This window comes from Triticum urartu, chromosome 2 (genome assembly GCF_003073215.2).
Source record: "Triticum urartu cultivar G1812 chromosome 2, Tu2.1, whole genome shotgun sequence".
Taxonomy (NCBI): Eukaryota; Viridiplantae; Streptophyta; class Magnoliopsida; order Poales; family Poaceae; genus Triticum; species Triticum urartu.
This window is the reverse complement of record NC_053023.1, coordinates 119,755,316-119,763,981: the sequence shown is the minus strand read 5'-3', so window position 1 is coordinate 119,763,981 and position 8,666 is coordinate 119,755,316.

Below are 8,666 nucleotides of genomic sequence, written 5' to 3'. Positions count from 1 at the left end.
TCTAGACCTGAAAAAGCTACCACAGAGATAGATATTCTCCGGAGCTCCAAATGACCTGGAAATTTACCCAGAATTGTTTTGGAATTAATAACAACTATTGACAGAAGAAATACCAAGAGGGGACCCATCTTAGAGTCACGAGCTCAGATTGCCCCCCTCCCCAGGGGCGCGCTAGGTGAGCTCGTGACCCCACCAGCAGGCCTTCGGGGCCCTTCTTCTCCTATATGATGCTATTTGCCCTAGAAAAATCAAAAGAAGATTTTCGGGATGAAGCGTCGCCATCTTGAGGCGAAACCTACGCAGGAGCACTTTTGCTCTCCAGTGGAGCGATACTTTCCTCTGAGAGGGGGAAATCGAAGCCATTGACATCATCAACGATCCTCTCGTCATGGGAGGACCAATCTTCATCGACATCTTCACCAGCACCATCTCATCTCAAACCCTAGTTCATCTCTTGTATTCAATCTTTGTCCCAGAACCTCAGATTTGTACGCGTGGGTTGCTAGTAGTGTTGATTATATCTTGTAGTTGATGCTAGTTTGTTTATTTGGTGAAAGATTATATATATGTTCAGATCCTTAAGCATATTCAATACACTTGTGATCTTGAACATGGATATGATTTGTGAGTAGTTGCTTTTGTTCTTTAGGACATCGGAGAAGTTTTGTTATAAGTAATCATATGAAGTTGGCATTCGTTCATATTTTGATGATATGTATGTTGTTCTTCCTTTAGTGGTGCCATGTGAATGTCGACTATATGACACTTCACTATACCTGGGCCTAAGGGAAGACATTGGGGAGTAATAAGTAGATGATGGGTTGCGAGAGTGACCAAAACTTAAACCCTAGTTTATCTGTTATTCCGCAAGAGCTAATTTGGATCCATATGTTTCATGCTATGATTAGATTTATCTTAATTATTCTTTTATAATTGTGGATGCTTGCGAGAGGTGGTAATCATAATATTGTTCAAGTAAGAACAACACCCTAGCACCGGTCCACTCACATATCAAATTATCAACGTATTGAATGTAAATCAACTAAACATGATGAACGTGACTAGACGAGAATTCTCATGTGTCCTCGAGAACGCTTTGCTTACTATTGATATGTCTTCATCGTAGCTATAATTTTTGATTATTTAATGCCAATATTCTACAACTTTCATATACTTATGGCAACTTTTTATATTATTTTTGGGACTAACATGTTGATCCAGTGCCAGTTCCTATTTGTTGCATGTTTTTTGTTTCGCGGAAAATCTATATCAAACAAAGTCCAAACGCGATAAAAATTCATGAAGATTTTTTTGGAATATATGTGATTTTTGGAAAGTGGAATCAACGCAAGATGATGCCCGAGGGGCCCACAAGCCCTAGGGGCGTGCCCCCTACCCAGGGCTGTAGCGACCCAACTCGGTAAGAGTCGAAGTCTCCGTGCTTACCGTGCTAGTCCCTGGATTGACTTGCTAGCACACAGAATACTCGATGAAATAACAGAAATAACACACATCTCTTTATTACATCGATAGTCAGGAGCAATACATTTATTACAAAATAGGGCATAGAGCCAATAAGCAAATACTGCGGAAGCAAAGTAGTAAATGAGTCCAACTCCACTAGCAAGGTTGAGTGTAGAACATCGACCTGTCGCACCTTAATCCTCGTCGGATATATCTGCAACGTGATAAGTTGTAGCCATATAGGTCAGCACATTGAATGTAATGGCAAGTCACATCATAAGTGTAATAAACCTACTTGTACATGCAATTTGGCTGGTGGAAAGCTCTAAGTTTAGTTTTTGCATAAAGTTAGTTTTTCCCTATTAGGAAATATGTTATTCTACTACTATACATTTGCATAGGATGAGTTGGAAAACCCAACTCCATCCATTCCCAAGTTTCATTTAAACCCAACTGTTTAATTAAAGGTGAGGAGATCTCCCGGCATTTCCACTACTAGATGCTCAAGTTGTCCGTAATCGGGGACACGACTAATCGATTAGGTTGACACTCTGCAGAGGTTGCACACTTTTCCCCACAAGACTCGACCACCTCCATGATCGGAAGATCGAGACATAGTATTTCGAAAATGTTCCCCCTTAACCCACGGATAGGCCGGTACACCTACATCATTCTACATCTACTAGCCCATCCCGGAAGGGGTCACACTAACTACTCAACTAAGCCAGAGCCCATATTGGCTTGTGGCTGCACACGTAAGCTTCTAGACATGAGAATACGATTGATCTCTTGAGCCTGAGCGGACGATCCACTAGTGGTGCACCACCATGGATTTTCCATGCGTGCCCCACTGTACTTCGCCACCCTTCCAACAAGTTTTCGCCCAGGTAGTTCCTTAATTATCTTAGGTCCTATTTACTAAATTATCATTCAAACTTTACAATGATCACTCCCCAATCCACGTCTACTTAGCGAAGCAACATAATGTAAAACGATGGCTACAATGTTATATGGTTCAGACCTACCTCAGTGAACTAATGGGTGAAAAGCATAGTCATGCGGCATCAATTCCTACCATGCAGTCCTACCGCAAAGAACTAAGTGCATAATAAAAATATAGGTAATGAAACATGATCAAGATGTAACTTGCCTTGGTACTATTGGTTGAATTCTAAAGACTGATAATATTCTGCTTCGCACTCCCGGCAATCTATCGCAAAGAAGATAAACAAACATAAGCAAACATTTCAGAGAACCAAGAAAAAACATGCAAACCAAAAGTCTCGGAAAAACCAAATGAACAAACAACACACTTAACTAGCATGAAAATATTCTAAGTGCAAAACAACACAGGCCTATGGTTCAAAAAGTGATGTGAACTATAGTGCATACTATGCATACTAGTAAAAATATTAAAGGGCAGATTCTAGTGTGTGAAAATTATTGTGACAAAGGTCCAAGTGATAGGGTTTGGCTACGGTGACAGAATGGAAAAAGAAACAACTTAATCGGAGCTTCGGTTTGGGAGATATGGCCATTTGAAGTTCGAATTTGAATCTGAATAAATTAAAATTTGAATCTCACAAATGTTTGCAAAAAGGATACCACTGGATAGATCTAAACATGACGAAGAATTTGCCGTTGGTTTCATCGAGTTTGGATCTACAGTCAAAAAATTGTGGCTACTCGAAGTTCAGGGACTAATCTGCTAATTACAGGGACTAAACAGAGAAAGAAATTATCGCAAACAAGTCCCTGTTCACGTGGCGGCTCGTGGCTGGCCGAGCAGCGTCCGCTGCGGAGACTATACGATGAACGGCCGGTAAATAAGAAAAACAACGGCGGCGGCTAACTAAAGAAAAACCGACGCTCGGTTTAAATAAAACCACACGGTCTAAGGGAACCGCGGTTAACCGTGTACCTCTTCGCAAAAAAATGAACCTAATTTAATCTAGGCCATCCATGGTAGATCGAACGGGCGAGGGTGGGGTGGTGGCTCACGGTGGGTGGTGGTGGTGGTGGCCGGCGATGATGCAGATGGCGGCGCGGCATCGATGACGGAGGGGGCGGCGGCTGCGGTGGTCCTCGTCGACGGGGAAGAAGACGGGGAGGTGCAGCGCATCGAGGGCGTCGTGAAGGTGGTGTCGGCGTTCGTCGGCGGCGTCAAGACAGGGCGAGGCAAAGACAACGAGGCTCGGTGCTCCGACGGCTCCGGCGTCGACGGTGCGGTAGCTCTGACGGGACCTAGGGGCAAAAAAATTATGTCAAACAGATGCGCCTCGGCGAGCTAAGAAAAAAATACAGAAAAGAGGAGGGTCGGAGTGGTCTACGGGCGACGAAATGCTCCGGCGAGTTGCATGGCTCCGGCGAGATGCGAATGGGCAGTGCGGCGGCTGTGAGCGGCGTGGGACGAATCGAGACGGCAAGGTTGGAAGAGGGGGTGCAGGGGCATTTATAGGCGAGGGCAGAGGCGGCCGACGGTTGCGGGTGGCGAGGCGCGAATGTTTATCCCGTGCGGTGTGGGAGGTTGGGGACGGGCTGACGAGCGGGGCCCGCCTGTCAGCGGCAGCGAGAGGAGGCGAGTGAGGGGTGAGATCGGACGGGCGACCGATGCCTAGGCTAATCGGGCGCGAGGCTGGGCCTTGGGCCGTTTCGGCCGGTGGGCTGGCTGGCCTGGTGCGGCTGGGTGAGCGCGCGTGTCCCTGGGCCGAACTAGTTTCGGCCCAGGCGGGTGAGTGTGTGCGTTGTTGTTTTTTAAACTAAAGGCTAAAGTGCCCCTAAATAATTGAAATGAATTAATAAAAACTCCACAATAATTTCTAAAATAACTATACAATATTTAGAGCCTAATGAACATTAACTTCAACACAGAACATTTTGAAAATATTTTCCTAATGCAATTAATGCGCCTTTTGCAAATAAAATAAATACCAATAAACTCCAAAACTTCAAATAATATTCAAAATAAAATTTCCCACTCTTTTATATTTTGAGGAAGTCATCTTATCCCCTCTCATTTGTTTTTCTCGAGTGGAAAAATATTATTTGAATATTTTAAAAACTCCGAAATGCAAAGAAATATGATATGCATTGAATGATTCTATTAACATCCAAATTTAATAAAAAATGGGATGTTACAAACCGACCCCCCTTAAGATGAATCTCGTCCTCGAGATTCGGGTTGGCCAGCAAAAAGGTGCGGATGGTCATGTCTAAGATCTTCCTCTCGTTCCCAAGTGGCTTCCTCCTCGGTGTGGTGACTTCACTGAACCTTGCAGAACTTGATGATATTGGTGCGAGTGATCCTCTCTGCAGTCTCAAGAATCTTAATAGGCTTCTCCTCATAAGTCAGATCATTCTCCAACTGAATTGCCTCCAGTGGCACTGTATCTCTCAAAGGAATGTCCGTCATCTCTGCATGACACTTCTTCAGCTGGGAAACATGAAACACATCATGAACTCCTGACAAAGCCTCTGGTAATTCCAACTATATGCAACCTCTCCTCTACGTTCCAGAACTCTGTATGGTCCCACAAATCGTGGTGCTAACTTTCCTTTGACTCCAAATCTCTTAATACCTCGAATTGGAGACACTCGAAGATATGCTCTATCTCCCACTTCATGGATCACTTCCTTGTGTTTAGCATCGGCATAACTTTTCTGCCTTGACTGAGCTATCTTAAGTTTGTCACGAATCAACTTGACCTTCTCCTCAGAATCCCTAATCAAATCAGATCCAAACAATTTGCGATCTCCAACTCCATCCCACATCAAAGGTGTCCTGCATTTCCTGCCATACAATGCCTTGATAACCCACAAGTATAGGGGATCGCAACAGTTTCCGAGGGTAGAGTATTCAACCCAAATTTATTGATTCGACACAAGGGGAGCCAAAGAATATTCTCAAGTATTAGCAGCTGAGTTGTCAATTCACCCACACCTGGAAACTTAGTATCTGCAGCAAAGTGTTTAGTAGCAAAGTAATATGATAGTGGTAACAGTAGCAAAAGGTAACGATAGCAGAAGTAACGGTAGAAAAAGTAATGTTTTTGGTATTTTGTAGTGATGATAACAATAGCAACGGAAAAGTAAATAAGCGAAGAACAATATATGGAAAGCTCGTAGGCAATGGATCGGTGATAGAGAATTATGCCGAATGTGGTTCATCATGTAACAGTCATAACCTAGGGTGACACAGAACTAGCTCCAATTCATCAATGTAATGTAGGCATGTATTCCGAATATAGTCATACGCGCTTATGGAAAAGAACTTGCATGACATCTTTTGTCCTACCCTCCCGTGGCAGCGGGGTCCTAGTGGAAACTAAGGGATATTAAGGCCTCCTTTTAATAGAGTACCAGACCAAAGCATTAACACATAGTGAATACATGAACTCCTCAAACTACGGTCATCACCGGAAGTGGTCCTGATTATTGTCACTTCGGGGTTGCCGGATCATAACACATAGTAGGTGACTATAGACTTGCAAGATAGGATCAAGAACTCACATATATTCATGAAAACATAATAGGTTTAGATCTGAAATCATGGCACTCGGGCCCTAGTGACAAGCATTAAGCATAGCAAAGTCATAGCAACATCAATCTCAGAACGTAGTGGATACTAGGGATCAAACCCTAACAAAACTAACTCGATTACATGATAAATCTCATCCAACCCATCACCGTCCAGCAAGCCTACGATGGAATTACTCACGCACGGCGGTGAGCATCATGAAATTGGTGATGGAGGAAGGTTGATGATGACGATGGCGACGGATTCCCCTCTCCGGAGCCCCGAACGGACTCCAGATCAGCCCTCCCGAGAGAGTTTAGGGCTTGGTGGCGGCTCCGTATCGTAAAACGCGATGAATCCTACTTCTTCATTTTTTCTCCCCGAACACGAATATATGGAGTTAAGATGGACGTCGATGGAGCTCTAAGGGGCCCACGAGGTAGGGGGCGGGCCCAGGGGGCAGGCGCGCCCCCACCCTCGTGGCTAGGGTGTGGGCCCCCTGGCCTTGATTCTTTGCCAGTATTTTTTATTATTTCCGAAAATAATCTCCGTGGAGTTTCAGGTCATTCCGAGAACTTTTGTTTCTGCACATAAATAACACCATGGCAATTCTGCTGAAAACAACGTCAGTCCGGGTTAGTTCCATTCAAATCATGCAAGTTAGAGTCCAAAACAAGGGCAAAAGTGTTTGGAAAAGTAGATACGACGGAGACGTATCAACTCCCCCAAGCTTAAACCTTTGCTTGTCCTCAAGCAATTCAGTTGACAAACTGAAAGTGATAAAGAAAAACTTTTACAAACTCTGTTTGGTCTTGTTGTTGTAAATATGTAAAGCCAGCATTCAAGTTTTCAGCAAAGATTGTCAACTAACCATATTCACAATAACTCTTAGGTCTCATGTTTACTCATATCAATGGCATAATCAACTAGCGAGCAATAATAATAAATCTCGGATGACAACACTTTCTCAAAACAATCATAATATGATATAACAAGATGGTATCTCGCTAGCCCTTTCTGAGACTGCAAAACATAAATGCAGAGCACCTTTAAAGATCAAGGACTGACTAGACATTGTAATTCATGGTAAAAGAGATCCAGTCAAGTCATACTCAATGTAAACTAACAGTAATGAATGCAAATGAGAGCGGTGCTCTCCAACTGGTGCTTTTTAATAAGAAGATGATGACTCAACATAAAAGTAAATAGATAGGCCCGTCGCAGAGGGAAGCAGGGATTTGTAGAGGTGCTAGAGCTCGATTTTGAAATAGAGGTGAATAATATTTTGAGCTGTATACTTTCATTGTCAACATAACAACCAAGAGATGGCGATATCTTCCATGCTACACACATTATAGGTGGTTCTGAAACAGAATGGTAAAGTTTATACTCCCCCTCCACCAACAAGCATCAATCCATGGCTTTCTCGAAACAACGAGTGCCTCCAACTAACAACAGTCCCAGGAGAGTTTTGTTTGCAATTATTTTGATTTGATTTGCATAAAGCATGGGACTGGGCATCCCGGTGACAAACCATTTTCTCGTGAGCGAGGAGCGGAGTCCACTCCTCTTGAGAATAACCCACCTAACATGGAAGATACAGACAACCCTAGTTTATACATGAGCTATTGGAGCATACAAAACAGAATGTTTATTTGAAGGTTTAGAGTTTGGCACATACAAATTTACTTGGAACGGCAGGTAGATACCGTATATAGGTAGGTATAATGGACTCATATGGAATAACTTTGGGGTTTATGGGATTGGATGCACAAGCAGTATTCCCGCTTAGTACAGGTGAAGGCTAGAAAAAGACTGGGAAGCGACCAGCTAGAGAGCGACAACAGTCATGAACATGCATTAAAATTAATCAACACCGAATGCAAGCATGAGTAGGATATAATGCACCATGAACATAAATATCGTAGAGGCTATGTTGATTTTGTTTCAACTACATGCGTGAACACGTGCCAAGTCAAGCCACTCGAATCGTTCAAAAGAGGATACCATCCTATCATACCACATCACAAACATTTTAATAGCATGTTGGCACGCAAGGTAAACCATTATAAGCTCCTAGCTAATTAAGCATGGCATAAGCAACTATAATCTCTAATTGTCATTGCAAACATGTTTATTCATAATAGGCTGAATCAGGAACGATGAACTAATCATATTTACAAAAACAAGAGAGGTCGAGTTCATACCAGCTTTTCTCATCTCAATAAGTTCATCATATAATCATCATTATTGCCTTTCACTTGCACGACCGAATAGTGTGGATAATAATAATAGTGCACGTGCATTGGACTAAGATGGAATCTGCAAGCATTCAATAAACAGGAGAAGACAAGGCAATATGGAATCTTTTATCAGATCAACAATGATGCATATAAGAGCCACTTTAACATTTTAATTATGGTCTTCTCCTATCGACCCCCAGAGAAAGGAAAAGAAATAAAACTATTTACACGGGAAAGCTCCCAACAAGCAAAAGAAGAACATGAAATCTTTTTGGATTTTCTTTTTAATTACTACTACAAGCATGGAAATTAAAACTAGCTAAAAGCTACAACTAATTTTTTTGGGTTTTTCTTAAGGTTTATCAAACACACAAGAAGAAAGCATAAAATGGAAAATAAACTAGCATGGATGATACAATGAAAAAGTATGAGCACCTACAACT